General features: G+C 39.1%; 1 long non-coding RNA gene across 1 annotated transcript; it reads left to right on the plus strand.

The window, feature by feature from the left end:
- Positions 1–9,920: 9,920 nt before the first annotated feature.
- Positions 9,921–13,927, plus strand: LOC130459534 (uncharacterized). The gene is made up of 7 exons (XR_008918969.1): positions 9,921–10,418; positions 12,040–12,250; positions 12,650–12,757; positions 12,867–12,942; positions 13,067–13,216; positions 13,302–13,360; positions 13,722–13,927. It is a non-coding gene; the product is annotated as an uncharacterized lncRNA (long non-coding RNA).
- The last annotated feature ends 2,649 nt before the right edge of the window (positions 13,928–16,576 follow it).

Below are 16,576 nucleotides of genomic sequence, written 5' to 3' on the forward strand. Positions count from 1 at the left end.
GAAGAAAGAGGAGCACCCTTGGCTTACAGAGAGATTCAGAGAGATTGATTCAGGAACTGGATTGAGTGTGCCTTGGAAGTTTGCACCCATGACTTGACATCAACAAAAAGCATAGCACGAAATATAGCCATTCCAAACACAGTGCCCCACGATCAACGTTTGGCAAGTTAAGCTAGCCTCAAAGTATTAAACTAACTCATACAATAAAGTGAAAGCAAGCAGTAATGATCAAGACTAGAAAGCATAGATATGTGTAACCCAGCAAGTCAAAATAAGATGGAACAAATACCCAAGTTTAAAAATTATACAAACCGAAAGCAAATTAAAAAGATTGTTCCATGGCAAAAGATAAAAGAAACATGGGATAGGGTGATTTAGGCTTGGGATGGGGAACCAGAACCAGCAGTTTCTTCTATCACAGTCTCCTCAAAAGATTCCAGATTGTTGATCTTGGTGAGGATTGTGGCACGAGTTGCATTGGCTTGTTCTGAGTAGTGGTGAAGATCGTTTTGGAGAGTCTTGACACTTGTAACCAATGCACCTATGTGGGCCTGCATTGAGCTAATCCTGTGATCTGTTCCCTCCTGTAGTTCCACCAGACGAGCAACTGTTGCCTTTAGCTCCAATATCTGATCATCCTTTGTGTTCCAGGCACCCCCATGATCTTGAACATGTTCCTGTTCAGATGGAACACGACGAGCTTTGGACTTTTTGGAGGATCTGGGTGTCCTTTTTCTTGGCCTAACAGTTTCAGGCAGTTCCTCTTGATTCAGTGGAACAGCATCCTCCTCTATGGGCATCTCCTTGACATCCCCTTCCTCATTTATTTCCATGAAAACAGGCCCTCTTTTCTTGTTCTCCTTCATTGCTACCCTCATGCTCTTTCTTTTTCCTACACTCTTCCTGTTCCCTCGAGGTAAAGGGACCTCTATTTGTTCGAGTTCCTCCTCCTCCTCCACTTCTTCTTTAACTGCAATTTCTTCCTGATCTTCCTCATCTTGTTTCTCTTCCTTTCCAGCCCTAATGACTTTACCCTGAACCACTTTAAGATTTAATAGATGGAGCATTTCAAGTTGAAGGATTTGGGTGGATTTTAATGGAATCACAAAGTATGGGCTAAGGTCAACTGAGAAGCTTTTGAAGATTTCTGTAAGAAGGGAGGAGTATGGAATTTTGAATTTGGGGATACAGGTGGATAAGTGTTTGATCATGATTGCAGGAAAGTTTATGGGAATTTTCCTTTCAAGACAATACATGAGACATGCATCAAACAGACTTGCTATGTTCCTTTTCTGAGTTCGAGGAACTACACCTCTCCACACAATATTAAACAGTAATTTTTGAAGAGGTGAAAAGCAGTTGTGTGAGGTGGAGGTGGATACTTTAGAATCTCCTCCAATGGAACCAACTATATCTTTTTCATCTACATTATCTATGGTCACTGTGATTTGACCTTTGAGCCACATATCAAAACCCCTATTGGGTGTACCAAACAGCTGTTCCAGATAAGAGGCATCAAATTCGATGCGAGTTCCATTCACTTTACTTGAACATACATTATCAACACATGCAAAGTTCTTGCAGAATTCTTTCATAGCTTCAGGAATTAAGGGGGATTTGGCATAGGTACTCAACAGACTTACCCACTTTTGTTGTTCAAGGATTTCCATCAACTCTTTAAATTTCGTGGCTTCACACCATGTTGAGTTGATTGCGAACCCCTCGACCAGATTGTTTTCCTTTGCAGTGAGTTTCTTGGACCCTTTTGCTTCCCCCTGAGTTTGAGCATTCTCCTCTGTTTCCTCGATGTTTTCACCAGAAGCTTCCACTCGTCGTTTTTTGGATTTTCTTGTGGAGGATCTAGGGTTTGAGATTGGGGATTTCATTTCGATGTCAGTGTTGGTTTGTTCCCCCTGAGTGATTGCGAGCATTGGATTGTGGGATTGAAGAGGAATTGGCGATTGAATGGGTGAGGTATCCATGGGAACAGGAGATGAAGGGTTTCTCTTTCGTTTGAGGGATGTGAGATCAGTGTTGTTGCTTGTGAGAACCATGGTTGAGGTTTTTATAGGTGGAAGGAGAGGTGATGTCAGTGGAGAAGGCGTGTGAGAGAGAGAAAAGGGGGTTGCATGGATTGATTGTGGAAAGTGAAGAGTTTCTCCTATTTATTGCCAATGGAACCGTTCCAAACATTCTTTGAATATGGGTATTCGGTTTTTAAAAAAAATAAATAGATAAAAATAAAAGGAAAATGAAAAAAATTGTGTTTGACTTTGACTTGCTTAATTTCGTATCTCTGACTTAACTAGTTTGAAAGGAACTGCTTACCTTGCTCATTTGAAGTGTGAGTGAATTTGCCACGATGGTAAGCTTCAACTATGTTTGCACACAAGATTTTGTGTTTGTAATAGTCTATATGTACCATGATTTTTGCTTTTGCCTTAGAGGAACTCCAATTTGGCAATTACCTTAGCTTGATCATTCCGAGTTCCATTCTCATTTTCTCATGTTTCTCTCTGTTCAAAGGCTTAGTTAAAATATCAGCAATTTGGTGATCAGTTTGGCAAAAATCTAATTTGATCAAACCTTTCTCAACATTATCTTTAAGGAAATGGTGTCTGATGTGGATGTGTTTGACTCGGGAATGATGAACCGGATCTTTTGAAATACAAATAGCACTAGTGTTATCACAATAGATAGGAACACAATCATAGATAATACCAAAATCTCTTAGCTGTTGTTTTATCCATAGAATTTGTGAGCAACAAGCTGCAGCAGCTACATACTCAGCTTCAGCTGTGGATAGAGCAACAGTATTCTGTTTCTTGGAACCCCAAGAAACCATGCATGGACCTAGGAACTGTACCATACCTGATGTGCTTTTTCTATTCACTAAGTCACCTGCATAATCAGCATCTGCATATCCTCTTAGCTCGAAGGATCCACTTCTTGGATAGTAAAGGCATAGGTCATCAGTTCCTTTGAGATATCTTAGTATTCTTTTCACCGCAGTTAGATGGGACTCCTTTGGATTTGATTGAAATCTTGCACATAGTCCTACACTAAAAGAAATGTCAGGTCTACTGGCTGTTAAATATAATAGAGATCCAATCATACCTCTGTATTTTGTTTGATTCACACTTTTCCCATTTGGATCAGTGTCTAATCTGGTAGCAGTTCCCATGGGAGTGTGATTTACTTTGGCTGATTCTAGCCCATATTTCTTTAGGAGTTCCTTCACATACTTTTGTTGGTGTATCATGATTCCCTCCTCGGTTTGCTTGATTTGTAAACCAAGGAAGAAGTTGAGTTCCCCCATCATACTCATTTCAAATTCACTGCTCATCAAGCTTGCAAAATCCTTGCACAAATTTTCATTAGTTGCTCCAAATAATATATCATCAACATAAATTTGAACTACTAACAAGTCAGTTCCTCTAGATTTTAAGAATAAGGTTTTGTCTATTCTACCTCTTTTAAAATCATTTTGAAGGAGGAACTTTGATAATCTCTCGTACCAAGATCTAGGGGCTTGTTTTAGTCCATAGAGAGCCTTATCTAATTTGTAAATGTGATTTGGAAATTCGGGATTTTCAAATCCAGGGGGCTGTTCCACATAAACATCTTCCTCTAAGAAACCGTTTAAGAAAGCACATTTAACATCCATTTGATAAAGTTTAAAACCCATGAAAGCAGCAAAAGCAATTAAGATTCTAATGGCTTCTAATCTAGCAATAGGTGCAAATGTTTCTTCAAAGTCAATGCCTTCCTGTTGATTATAACCTTTGACCACTAACCTTGCTTTGTTCCTTATGATTGTTGCATGTTCATCTTTCTAGTTCCGGAACACCCATTTTAGCCCTATCACCTTCTGGTGCTTTGGTTTGGGTTCCAAGTGCCATACCTTGTTTCTTTTGAATTCATTTAATTCTTCTTGCATGGCAATGATCCAGTCAGCATCTTCCAGAGCCTCAGTGTGATTTCTTGGCTCAAATATGGAGAGGAACGCGTGGAATGCGCAAAAGTTCCTTAGTTGTGACCTTGTCTGAGTTCCTTTTCTGATGTCACTCACAATGAGTTCCATTGGATGGGACTTTAGATGCTTCCAAGGTTTAGGTTGAAATTGAGCTACTGGTGTTGTGGCATTTTCGTCAGTTCCTTCTATGACCTGAGTTCCCTGTTGGGGTTCCTCTGGTGTTGTTTCTGGATCTTCTTGGTTTTCTGCTTGTTCCTCTAGTACGGGAACTTCTTGATTTTGTTGAGCAGTTCCTCTTGCTGTGTGTTTGCTTATTTGGAACTCCTCATCATTTTCTGCAGCACGAGATAAACCAATCTCGAAAAATTCTTGTTCCTGTACTATGTCAGTTTTGTTAGATTCATCAAATATTATATGTACACTTTCCTCAACACACATAGATCTTTTGTTATAAACTCTATAAGCCTTGCTATTTAAGGCATATCCTAGGAACACTGCCTCGTCGCTTCTTTCATCAAACTTCCCCAAGTTCCTTTTTCCATTGTTGTGGACAAAACATTTGCTCCCAAAGGCTCTAAAGTAAGAGATGTTGGGTTTTATACCTTTTAGTAGCTCATAGGGGGTTTTGTTTAGGATTGCTCGAATCATAACTCTATTTATAATGTAACAAGCAGTATTGACTGCTTCAGCCCAGAAGTTCCTAGGCAAGGAACTGGCTATTAGCATGGTTCTTGCCATGTCCTCTAGGGTTCTATTTTTCCTCTCAACAACTCCATTTTGTTGTGGAGTTCTGGGAGCTGAGAAATTGTGGTCCATACCTTGTTCCTTGCAGTATTCATCGAATTTGTAGTTTTCAAATTCTGTTCCATGATCTGATCTTATATGGATCAGTTGGTGACCTGTGGTTTTCTGGATTTTCTTTGAAAATGTAACAAACTCATCAAACGTTTCATCCTTGCTTGTTAGAAATATGACCCAAGTAAAGCGAGAGTAATCATCAACAATAACTAATACATATTTTTTCCCACTTCTGCTTTGAATTCTCATTGGTCCACATAAGTCCATATGGATGAGTTCCAATGGTTTTGTGGTGTTTACCAATTTCTTAGATTTAAAGGAACTTCGGACATGCTTGCCTTTTGCACATGCATCACACACTTTATCAGTTAGGAACTTGATTGAGGGGAGTCCTCGAACCAGTTCCTTTGATCTTAGTTTGTCAAGCAGCGAGAAACTAGCATGTCCAAACCTCCTGTGCCATAGTAGGGAATTTTCTTCAAGGGCACTGAGGCAGGTTAGATTGTTCCTGGGAACTGTATTGAGATCCACAGAATATGTGTTCCCTTTACGAGTTCCTTCCAAAATAACCTTCCCAGTGTTATTGTTTATGATTTGACAGTTTTCAGAAGTAAAACTTACAGAGTTTCCTTTGTCACAGAATTGAGAGATGCTTAGTAGACTGTGCATCAAACCCTCGACTAAAAATACATTTTCAATGGCGTAGGAACTCGACCTTCCAACTTTTCCAATTCCAATAATTTCTCCTTTCATGTTGTCTCCAAAGGTCACAGTTCCTCCATTGTAGGCTTCTAGTGAGAGGAATTTAGATTTGTCTCCTGTCATGTGTTTGGAACACCCGCTGTCGAGATACCACGAGCTGTTCCCCTTCACTAGAATCTGTAAAGAGATCAAAGGTTAGTTACAGGAACTCGGGTTTCCTCGAGTTCCTTTTCAACTATAACTTCAGACTTCTTAACCCATTTTTGCTTTACATAATTTATGTTTCTTTGATCCTGTTCCTTCATCTTGGAACACTCAGTACTTATGTGACTTCCACTTCCACATGAGAAGCAGACTTTTACACTAGGAAGATCCACATACTTCTTCTTATGACTATTTTTATGGTTAAAGCCCAATCCTTCTGTTCTCTTAGATTGAGCATTCTCAATCCATTTGGGAGGAACTTTAGGTGGTTGTCTCTGTGCCCTGGCCATGGATAGTTCCCTTTCCAGTTTCTCTTTTTGTTCCTTTGTGGTGATCAGATCTTTGTTTAACTTTTCTAAGTCGATGTTAAAAATTCCCATGTTGATTTCCAAGGATTTTGTAGGATCTAAACTTAAATTAAACATCTTATATTGACTGAGTTGAACTTGTAGAAGGATGTTTTCATTTCTAATTTTTTCGAATGACTCATTAATAGAGGTATTTCTATCTAGTAATTCAAAGAACCTGCCTTGGACATCAGATCTAATATTGTTCAGATAATTTATGTGGTCTTTACTGAGTTCCAAGGCTCTATCACTTTGTGCTTTTAATATACTTAGCTTTTTGTAATCATCTAGAGTTTCTAGCAACAGTTCAATTAGTTTTGACTTTGAGAGACACTGAAGAGTGGAGGAACTTACTTCTTCTGATGGAACTTGATCAGTTCCTTTTGTTCTAGCCATAAGGCAGAGATTTGCAGTTTCTTCATTTGGTTGTTCCTCATCGTCTTCTGAGTCTGTTGCTTCGCCCCATGCAGCTATCATGGCCTTTTTGAAGTTTGGTCTGTTGAAGGTAGACTTGTTAAAGCGATCTTTGACCTGTTCCTTCCCTTTTCCTCTGGTCTTGTCGTTCTCCCACAGAGGGCATTCACGAATTTGATGATCAGTTTCTCCACATTTGAAGCAACCTTGCTCAGTTTTGGAACTAGTGATTTTCTTGGCAAAGTTCCTTCCTTTCTGGTTTCCTGGTTTGAAGTTCCTATAGAGCTTTCTCATTCTTCTGACCAGCATGGCAGCCTCTTCTTCATCTGGTTCAGATTCATCGAGTTCCTCAGCCTTTAGAGCAAGTCCTCGACTTCTTGAGCTCTCGGGAACAGCAGCTCCAAGATGCAGTTCGTGTGTCATCAAGGAACCAGCAAGTTGTTCAATGTTGAACTTGGTGAAGTCCTTGGTCTCAAACAGTGCAGTGACCTTTGTTCTCCAGCGATCATCTTGTGGCATGCTTCTTAGTATTTTTCTTACCTGTTCATCTGTGGGAATGATTCTACCAAGAGAAACTAATTCATTGGTTATGTTAGTAAATCTAGTGAACATTTCTTGAATAGTTTCTTTTGGAAGCATCTCAAATCTTTCATATTTAGACATCAAAAGGTCAATTTTGGAACGCTTAACTTCATTAGTTCCTTCGTGGGTTACTTGAAGTAGTTCCCAAATCTGTTTTGCGTTCTTGCACCCCATGACTCTGTTGTGTTCATGAGGTCCAAGCCCGCAATGCAAGATTTTGACAGCCATGGCATTCATCTCATATTTATCAAAGTCTTCTTTAGAAAATTCAGACATTGGTTTAGGAACTACCTCGTTTTCAGCATTGGTCTTTGTTACCTCGAAGTCTCCAACTTCAATTACACGCCAAACTTGGTAATTTTCAGCTTTGATGAATATCTCCATTCTATTCTTCCAGTATGAGTAGAACTTGCCATTGAACATAGGTGGCCTTTGTGTCGAGTAACCTTCTTCCAGTTTCTCTTGTGAGTTCATACTTTCAGGAACTTGACTCAAACAGGGTTTCCTGTGTTTTGGTGAGTACTGGCTCTGATACCAACTGTTATTCCAGTAGGAACACGCACAAGAGGGGGGGGGGGTGAATTGTAATTAGAACTTTGATAAAGTTTCTTGCGGAACTTAAGAAACAATCAAGAAACTGAGAATAGAGAAGACAATAACAACAATTGTGAAAACTTCTTGATACTAATCAAGAAGAGAATTCTTTTATTATGGTAATGCCTCGATTACAATAATCTCTCCAACACAAGTTCCTCTCAAACTCGTGTTCCTCACAGTAATCTACTTCGATTACAACTCCTTAACTTCTCTCTCTCAGACTTAAACTCTAAGTCTAAACAGGATAACTCTATCCTTACTAATACAAAATATAATTCGTGTTTGGATAACTCTAGATATTAATAATGCTTTTTTGTGTGGATATAAGGAACTTAGGAACTTTGAATTAACTAGGACACAAACTGTTTTAGAAAATCTTAGACAAAACGTTTTTAGGAAAGTAAGAACTCTCAGAATGTTTGTGTGCTTAAAACCAAAAACGATTTCCCTTTTATAGTGTTTATCCTTAGGGTTAGTTCCCTTCAAAACCTCAACTGCTAACTGCCAGCACTTTGGTCTCCACGTCCCTTGACTTGAGGAACAAGGGGAAGACCACTTCCCACGTTCAGCCATAAAGCAGTTAGTGATTTGACTCAATCAAACCCTAAAATATTTCTTTAAAACAGATTTTATTTATCTACAAAAACTTAGGAGAATTTTTAGGAAAATAAGTTTTGTTTAAATAAAATAAAACGTAAATCTATTTTATATTAAATATGCAAAACTTGTTTTTATTTATGAAAATGTTTTCCATAAAAATCGCTTCCAATAAAATAAATGGCCTAATTAAATCATAAGTTCCTTGAGTACTCTATATACCATTAGCATAATTAATATTTACATAAAATTCTAAGTACAGTGGACTACCTAGACTTCATGTCTTCCCTTTGTCTGGAACTTGCAACTCAGAAGCTTCAGACGTTCCAGCCAAGGAACATTGATGAGTTCCTCTCTAGCTAACACAGGAACTCTTGGCTATGAGTCTGTAATAGTTCTTGTGGATATTCGGAACTCTTGATATGTAACTGTGTTGCTCCTTTTGTGACTTCAAACTGGAACAGATACAACTTCCAGCTCTGAAACTCCATTGACTGTTCCAAGTGTACCTCAGGAACTTCACCAGTTTATTCAAGTTCCTATCCTAATAGAAACTTGGGCATATGCCTGTTCAAAGTCATTTAGCAACCACAATCAGGAAGTTTGCAATATGTGTGTGTCATCAACCAAAACTTAGGAACAACAAAAGTGGTTAGTTTTCTGAGAACCGTGACGCACCTCTCAAGGGTGCGTCGTAATGTGTCCCTTTTCGATGATTTAACTGCTTTCCTCGCCCTTTTTATGAACTGTTAAACTAACCTAATCTGATTGTTTTATCACGCCTAACAAATATAATATTTTTGGGAAATCGGATTATCATGCTAGGTCCCTTAATGCTATTTAAATCAGATAATCACGATCGAATTAGTGTTATATGTTGCATATTGCTAAAATCAATCCAGATTAGTTTAATAGTTAATGCATGTCCCTTAAATTATTTATGCTGAGCTAGTAAGGATATACTGCCTCTGGAGTTATCGACGAGCGAATTACTCCTCTCGGTAGTTACATTCCCCCGAACCCTCAATCTCTACCTTGCGGGTGTATATTGAGAGATCCCCACACCAGGGATCACAAGGGAACCTACGGCCGTCGTGGTCAAACATAATTGCATTCCCTTTATGTCACGATAACCGGGTTTTGTCAGTTTTTCTCATTGTCGTTAAAAACTGAATGGTGACTCCTATATTACTAGTCAATTGGGTGTATACTCACAGGAAATCCAATTACACTTGGTTGAATAAAAAGAATCGTCACACCCACGAGGGACAAGGTCACGCATTAGCCTCGCGCTTTTTCGACCCCCTCACAGTGGCGACTCCACTGGGGATAGTGATGGAAATACTCGTGCTTGTAGGTAATCAAAATAGCTGAAGGGCGGAATGATCCTACCCCGCGTTTATTTCCCCATCAAGTTGGGACTACCTGAAAATCAGCATATTAATGTGAACGGGCAGAACATCATAACGAATCTCGGCTCCCTCGGGAGTTGGGACTAAGGATACCTTTTTTCGCCAATAGGGGGGTGCCACTAGTAGAAAAAACCCCTGTTGCAACCCCTTTGTTGCAGCGTACATGTAATAATACGCTTCAACAACCAGTAGGTCAACGCGGGTCAAACTTTATAAAGGGTTGTTGGAGCGTACAAATTAATTGCCCGCAGCAAGAGAGTTTTTTGCAGCGTACAAAGTAAAATCCCCCTGCAATAGCCCATTTATTTTGCAGCGTACAGATAAAAGCCCGCTGCAATAAAAAAATTTCGCTGCAAAGCTAATTAAGAAAAACATTTCGGATCTCAAACCTAAGGACGCTCATACTCCCTCTTCTTCCCTCAGCTTTCCCTGCGTACTCTCTCACCTCCTCATTCTTCTTCTTCTTCATCTGCTCTCTTTCTCTCTCCTAAATCCCTTCTTTCTCCGCCATATTCCCCCAATTCTGAGGTCCTTTTCGTGAATTCTCCCCCGTTTTCTCGCCGCGGTTTCTTCCCCAGGTAACTCCCATTTCGACGCTTTTTTCTGAATCCCCCCTTTTTTGTTCTAAGTTTTCTCTAATTCGTGGTTTTTTTGGGTTTTTTGCAAGTAATTGTTGAAATTGGGTGACAATTCGTCTTGGTTTTTGTGAAAATTTGCTCGACTCTTTCTCTCCAAGCATCTGGCCTTCGACCTCAGCCTTCGAACTCAGCCGCCTTCGAAATTGAGGAGGTATAGTTTTCTAACTTTTTGTATTTGTTTTTATGCACCTACTTCCGCCGCTAGGTGTTGAGGAGGCTAAATTGTTATGCTGCTGTTGCTCTGCCGTTACTTCCGTCGTCGTCTGTTTTCCGGTGGTGGTAGCGGAGATTTATCATTCTGTTTCCTTGATTGATTATGATGTTAGATTAGTTTAACATCAAACCCTAAGTATAAACTAGGTTTCTGATTTTTACTTGTATAATTATGATAAGCAATTAATCAGAATTATAGTTTAGAAGTTAGATTTGTAGTCATTAGTTGATCTTATTTTCAGATTTAGACAACTACGTCATTGAAGTATAAGTAGGTTATTAGTGTTGGTTTCTACATGTTTTGATTTATATTTTCTGATTTTAGTATTAAAGTATACTTGCTAATTAGTTTCAACCGGTGTATTAGTGATCAGATTTTAAGAGCCATGGATGACAAACTGATTTCGATTTTAATAGGACTCTTTTGAATTGTAGTTTGCATTATTCATACTCTAATTCGGTAATTCTTCATGAAATTGTATTTGGGGACTTGTAGAGGAATATACTAAGCTTCTTTTTCCTCGTGTACTTTATTCACTTATCTGTTTTGTGTCGTTTTTTGGAACTTTCTATTGATTTTATTTGAATTTAAAGATCCATTACGTGTTTGGTCTCATGTGGGGATGATAGATTTTGCCTGATATGATGTATCAAATTGTTAAATACATTATGATGTATTTGAGGAGGCTAAATTGTTATGCTGCTGTTGCTCTGCCGCTACTTCCGCCGTCGTCTGTTTTCCGGTGGTGGTAGCGGAGATTTATCATTCTGTTTCCTTGATTGATTATGATGTTAGATTAGTTTAACATCAAACCCTAAGTATAAACTAGGTTTCTGATTTTTACTTGTATAATTATGATAAGCAATTAATCAGATTTATAGTTTAGAAGTTAGATTTGTAGTCATTAGTTGATCTTATTTTCAGATTTAGACAACTACGTCATTGAAGTATAAGTAGGTTATTAGTGTTGGTTTCTACATGTTTTGATTTATATTTTCTGATTTTAGTATTAAAGTATACTTGCTAATTAGTTTCAACCGGTGTATTAGTGATCAGATTTTAAGAGCCATGGATGACAAACTGATTTCGATTTTAATAGGACTCTTTTGAATTGTAGTTTGCATTATTCATACTCTAATTCGGTAATTCTTCATGAAATTGTATTTGGGGACTTGTAGAGGAATATACTAAGCTTCTTTTTCCTCGTGTACTTTATTCACTTATCTGTTTTGTGTCGTTTTTTGGAACTTTCTATTGATTTTATTTGAATTTAAAGATCCATTACGTGTTTGGTCTCATGTGGGGATGATAGATTTTGCCTGATATGATGTATCAAATTGTTAAATACATTATGTTGGTTTTTTGTTGTATTTGTTTAGTGTTGTTCAATGTTCAATTAGTCTTTACCCACTTCATAATTGTACTAGAAAATCATATTATCCTTTCTCCCTGGGCAAGGGAGGGTGCCTGGCTCAGGGACGAGCCTGATTAGCTAATGGTTGTACTTTAAAGACGCTGTTGTAATTTTTTCTTCGCTTAACTGTTTTTCCAATTTCAGGTTTAGGGTCTCGAATCAGCAATTTGTTCAAAAGAAGATGAGTTGTTGTCCGAGTTCTGGATTCAATCATCAACCATGTAGCCAATCTCAGAAGATGTCCATTGGGGTGGTCGTTGAGTCCGTTGCCAAATCTCGTTGTGGATTCATGAAAGAGGCTGGTGTTTCAATCAGGCATTCACAGAAGGAAGCATCTGATGCACAGTATTTGACGGTAAAGCACAATGTACAGAGTGGAGTGAAGGCCTCTTGTATTGTTGAGAGAATCTTTCCACCCCTTTTTTGTGAGGCTCTATGTCTGGCAATTCTTCTTGTATCTGTTACTAATGAGACTGACATCAATCCTAAATGGAATGATTGCCTAGTGTCTGGAAATGCTAAATAATCTGTCTATACCATGGCCCTTCATCTGTAAAGGGTTTTGTGGAGAACCCGATTTCCTCAAGGCGTCATCAAGTTTAATAGTTGTGAGCGTTTAAATGGGAGTATGAGCTCGAGACTTTTTCTTAGGTCACATTTGGCATGCCTTAAATTTTCGTTTTATGTTTATTATTCATGAAATATGGACTTTTTTGGGCAACGTATCCAGAAGTAACTGTTCACTCATCTCCAGAGAACGGAAGTAGGCCTGTTCGGAAACCTGTGGTCTTCCGACGTAAACGACATAGCAGTCATGATGTTGACTCTACTGATATCAGTCCTACTTTGTATACTCCAGAAGGTACACCTCAGTAATTTTCATTGTGCTTCTATATGCTAGGGTCTTTTGCTTCAAGTGGGATTGATCTTTTGTACTTGGTTATATATGTTAATTTCTTCTGAGTTATCAGAAAGGGGCAATTCTGGTGATGTGTTAACGGAATGCTTGGATGAAATTCCAGAGGACGGAACCGACGGATTGGCCAGGTTATTCTTCTCATTCTCAAACTTGGAGTCTTGGAAAAACAAAAACAAAAAATTGAAAAGAACTTTTTTCTACCCTGATTTATATCTATCTTTTTAATTCTAGTTTTTCTTGGTGGTATTTCAGAGTGGTTTCGTTGTTAGGCTTGGAGTTAGAAAAGGTTAAAACCAAAATGATGTCAGTGACAAACAAAAAATGCTCAGAAATACTGGTGTCTGCTGCCGAAGAAATTCATTCACAGCTGCAGAATGTTGAGTCTCAGATTCAGACAGATTTGTGAGTACACTTAATCTAACAATCTGTGGACTATCGATTCATCATTAGCTTCGTTTCCTTAGTTTGATTTCTGTTTATGTTTTAGAGTGAAACTAACAAGCCTCAAGACATCTAAAAGGAAACATCTGGAGACAAGGCTTGAAGGTAATGGTTATAAGATTTCAATTGGTTCATACTTCAGAGTCGCTATCTAATTGAGACCAAGTTTGATGAACTGCAAATTAATTCTGTGGTGCTGTTTTTCTATGCTTAGCCTTTTCCTAGCTGATTAACTTCGCAAATGTAAATGAACATAGCACTTCTGTTTTGTAATCATGCAAAATGTTGTGAAGTGGATGTAACTGGAGCTTAGCAATCTCTAACTATCAACTAAGTGTATTGTTGTAAGACATGTCTAGGGAAGTTCATTAGATAGTTACATTGTCATTAGTTTCTTGAATGTTAAAATGTGATATTTAATTTGTATTTAATCTAATGTTTAATTTAAATTTCTGTTTTTGTAAAGGTCTACACTCCGAGGATTGCGCCTTATGCGAGGAATTTGATGTGGTTCGTGAGCAATGGGCTAAGTTTTTTACCAACAAGTATTTATTATTGGCTTTAGCGCGCTTGATCGAGTTGGTTTAGTTGTTATAGAATAAATTTTATATTAAAATGTATGTTTATGTTGAAATTGGAACATATATTTAAATGTAATATGTGCACTTTGGTTTTGGGATATATAGTATACAAAACTCCAGTTGTTGTTTTTATATTTGTTATACAGGTTGCGTTATTCTATTATTGTTTTGACAGGTTTCTATATTTGGTGCAAGGCACTCTAGGTATCCCTAAACAAAATTAGAATTTTCCCGCCAAAAGTGCTTTTTTGCAGCGTACATATATGTTGTACGCTGCAACAAGGGAAAAAAATTTCGCAAAAATTCAGACTTGTTGCAGCGTACAAATAAATGTACGCTGCAAAAAATTGAGTAATTCAGACTTGTTGCAGCGTACAAATAAATGTACGCTGCAAAAAGTTGAGTCTTTTGCAGCGTACATATATATGTACGCTGCAACAAGTCCAAAATTTTGCCAATTTTTTGGCACTTGTTGCAGCGTACATCTAAAAGCCCGCTGCAACAAATCACTTTTTGCAGCGAACATTGTACGGTGCAACAAGTTCAGACTTGTTGCAGGCCCCCCAGTTGCAGCATACGATATACGCTGCAACAGGGGTCTAAAAGCCCGCTGCAATAAGGGTTTTTTCTACTAGTGTGCATACGCCGCGCATGTTTCTCACTCGGTACTTGTGCAGGTAGTACACCTATCCCGAACCCAATCGCTCGCCCATTAGGTCCCTCTCGCCTGCCTGCCCCCTTGGCTTGCACTTGCGAGTTGGCCTCTTGAGCGAAATTCGTCTGTTGAAGACACTACCTCGACTGGGGCATGTGTTGGATCTACGATAGAAGCGGTACCAAGCCAGGCGCAAATACTACCCATAGAAGCCCATCATAAACTACGTGGCATATTTAATTTTAAAATCCATGTTTGTAATGTAGTTATGTGTAGCGAAATATGTGATTGTGTGTGACACACTATCCTAGAAAACCAATGACCTTAAAAATTGCCCAAACATTCATAGACTAATTTGCCAAAGAGTTATACCGAAACACGTGTTCCGCAAACCCGAATGATCGCCACAAAATAAGCGACGCTCGGGATGGCCCGTAACGAATCCCACAAACGCTGTTACGCGTAAAGGACGTTATTAGGCAAGCACGCAAGTCGAAGTCGCATAAACAGAAGACGGAAAACGAGAACCAGCCAGGGATGAATTTTCAACGCCCCTGGCTGGGCGCCAGAATTTCTCACGCCCATAGCTGGGCGCTGAAGTTGCTGCTTGGCCTTCTGGTCAAGCGCAGCAGCTTCGGTGCCCGCACGAAAGGAAAATACGTAGCAAAAAATGTTCATAAAAAGAATTTCTACGAGGGCGTAAGAAAAGCGCTCGATTTCAAAAAGCGACTCACGAAAAATAAATAACTCTTTGCGTCGTTGTTAGGCCTCCTACGACGACAATGCTCGACACTAAAAGTCGACCATGCAAATAATCATGAATGTCACACGGGCAGAGATTTTCAAAAACATAAAGAGTTCAAAGTGCACACATAACAGTCCGAATATACTAGTCCGACATAAGGGCAGTCATAGAATGTCTAAAAAAGCCGACTCACGAAACAAACTAATGTGTCTCCTACTCCACAACAATAATGCGGGGCCCTGAGTACTTGCCCATGATAGCCATCAAGAAACGCGATGGAAGAAGCATATCCCGAACATCTGTACCTAGAGGTCGCACAAACCCAAGAGATGCATGCTCTGGGACACGACCCTTTACGTTCTCAAAGGCCACCCGCCCCAAAGAACCATGCTATGCCAAAAACGCTCCCCAACTCACATGCTTTCGGGCTATTGTTTGGGTTAGAAAACAAAAGAACGAAGAAAGAAACAGAAATTATGGCATTAGCTCTCCAAGATGAAGTGTTCGATCCTACTAAATTGATCGCTCCATCACCCTCAAAAGATGACCAAATCCAACGAGGGTGGCGCAAGACTTTCAAATGGACTAATGCTCGTGGGATGAAGTTCAAGATATCTGCGGGAGAGGGTCCGATGTACGAAGAATTAGAGTCTGAATCCGAGTCTGACTCCGAGTCCGAACCCAGCAAAATTGTAACCCCTCCCAAAAATAGTTTAGACCCGGAAATCTCTACTCCGGGAGATCTTTTTGATGTAATGCTTCATGACTTTAAGATAAACAAAACTTTTGAGTATGTGCCGCTTAAAATTCAGAGTAATAATGCAGAATGTCTCGCCACTAATGAGCACGAAAAAAGAGCCAGAAGAGGAATATACCGAACTAATAAAACCTGTAAATGAACAAGAACTCAAAACTCCTGTAATTGAGGACACAGAATCAGTAAATATTGGAACAGAAGAAAATCCTAAAATTATTAAAATTGGCCTCACCTTAACTCCCACTGAAAAGGCCGATCTAATCTCCACTTTGCGGGAATTCGAGGGTGTCTTTTCTTGGTCCTACAAAGACATGCCGGGAATAGATCGAGAAATCGCTGAGCATAAAATTCCGCTAGATCCCAAAATAACGCCAGTAAAACAAAAGCTACGGCAGCTCAAACCAGAGATAGCCTTGAAAATAAAAGAAGAAGTCACTAAACAATTAGACGCCGGCTTTATAAAAGTCTCCAACTACCCAGAATGGGTGGCCAATATTGTCCCCGTAGCTAAAAAAGATGGACGAGTGCGAATGTGCGTAGACTTTCGAGACCTCAACAAAGCCAGTCCTAAAGATGACTTCCC

This window comes from Spinacia oleracea, chromosome 4 (assembly GCF_020520425.1).
Source record: "Spinacia oleracea cultivar Varoflay chromosome 4, BTI_SOV_V1, whole genome shotgun sequence".
NCBI classification, from domain to species: domain Eukaryota; kingdom Viridiplantae; phylum Streptophyta; class Magnoliopsida; order Caryophyllales; family Amaranthaceae; genus Spinacia; species Spinacia oleracea.